The sequence below is a fragment of the Euprymna scolopes genome, chromosome 32 (assembly GCF_053919585.1).
Source record: "Euprymna scolopes isolate OS-2025 chromosome 32, ASM5391958v1, whole genome shotgun sequence".
Lineage (NCBI taxonomy): Eukaryota > Metazoa > Mollusca > Cephalopoda > Sepiida > Sepiolidae > Euprymna > Euprymna scolopes.
Window position 1 is genome coordinate 14,945,191 of NC_136513.1, and position 1,143 is coordinate 14,946,333.

Below are 1,143 nucleotides of genomic sequence, written 5' to 3' on the forward strand. Positions count from 1 at the left end.
TTGGTTTTTAAAGCTTTTCTGAGCTTTTTGGCCAAGATCTAAGTGTTCCGGCAGATACTGCAATCAAAGACCATATGTGGGGGCAGACCTACATATAAGACCTTGGTCAATGTAGGGGAAACCCTTTATACCAATTGTCACTATCAAGCTCCCCTACTCCCCTACTCCCCGAGGAGTTGGTCCCCATTTCCCTTTCACTCCTCACATTAAAAATCGGCTTGTGCCTAGTTTTCTCGATGGGGGAGCAAATAAATACCCTTTTGGTCAAGATCAAAGTGTAGTATCTGTTCCGGCAGATACTGGAAGCAAAAACCATATGTGGGGGCAACCCCATATGTAAGACCTTAGTCAATGTAGGGGCAACCCTTTATACCAATTATCATTATCACACTCTCCCCTCCCCGAGGAGTTGCCTCCCATTTCCCCTTCACTCCTCACATTAAAAATCGGCTTGTGCCTAGTTTTCTCGGTGGGGGAGAAAATTAATACCCTTTTCTTTGCCTTTTGGCCAAGATCAAAGTGAAGTATCTGTTCTTACTACATGACGTGCTTATATTTGTACCTTTGTGATATAAAGTGGGGGATCACTTTTCTGTATTAATTTAATGTAAAATGATCACCCACTTTACAACCAGTCCGTCTCCAACCGGTTCATGTCATTCTCCAGACTATTCAATTTGTTTTGAAGGATTCCAGTTATTTTTTTAAGTATTCAAGTCATTCTTAAGGTCATTCAATTCATTCTTAAGTTTATTAAAGTGATAGTAAGTCATTTACTTTTTATTTATTTAATCCACTTCAGCCCATTTTTCTGTCAATTTAATTTATCTATAAGACTTTCATCTCAATCCTACATTCACGGATTCATTCATTACACGAGAGCATTCGACTAATCGCTATCGGCCTTGTTTTAATAAAATTGCCTTGTGTATCTATTACATAACACTAAAAAGCAAGAATATCGAAACGAAAGAAAAAAAACGGAACTGATGGAGATCGAAACCACAGCACGTGCTAGTAATCGGTCACGTTACCCGTTGCATCAAAGGGACAACAGTTTCAATGGCATTGTGAAATATCCTAATACATATATTTCTCTTTTACTCGATGTACGCATGCGCAGAATGATCCCATTGTACTAGG

At 39.1% G+C, this 1,143-nt stretch overlaps 1 pseudogene; it reads left to right on the plus strand.

Moving 5' to 3' along the window:
- The first annotated feature begins 487 nt into the window (after positions 1-487).
- LOC145256685 (U2 spliceosomal RNA) lies at positions 488-625 on the plus strand (annotated as a pseudogene).
- The last annotated feature ends 518 nt before the right edge of the window (positions 626-1,143 follow it).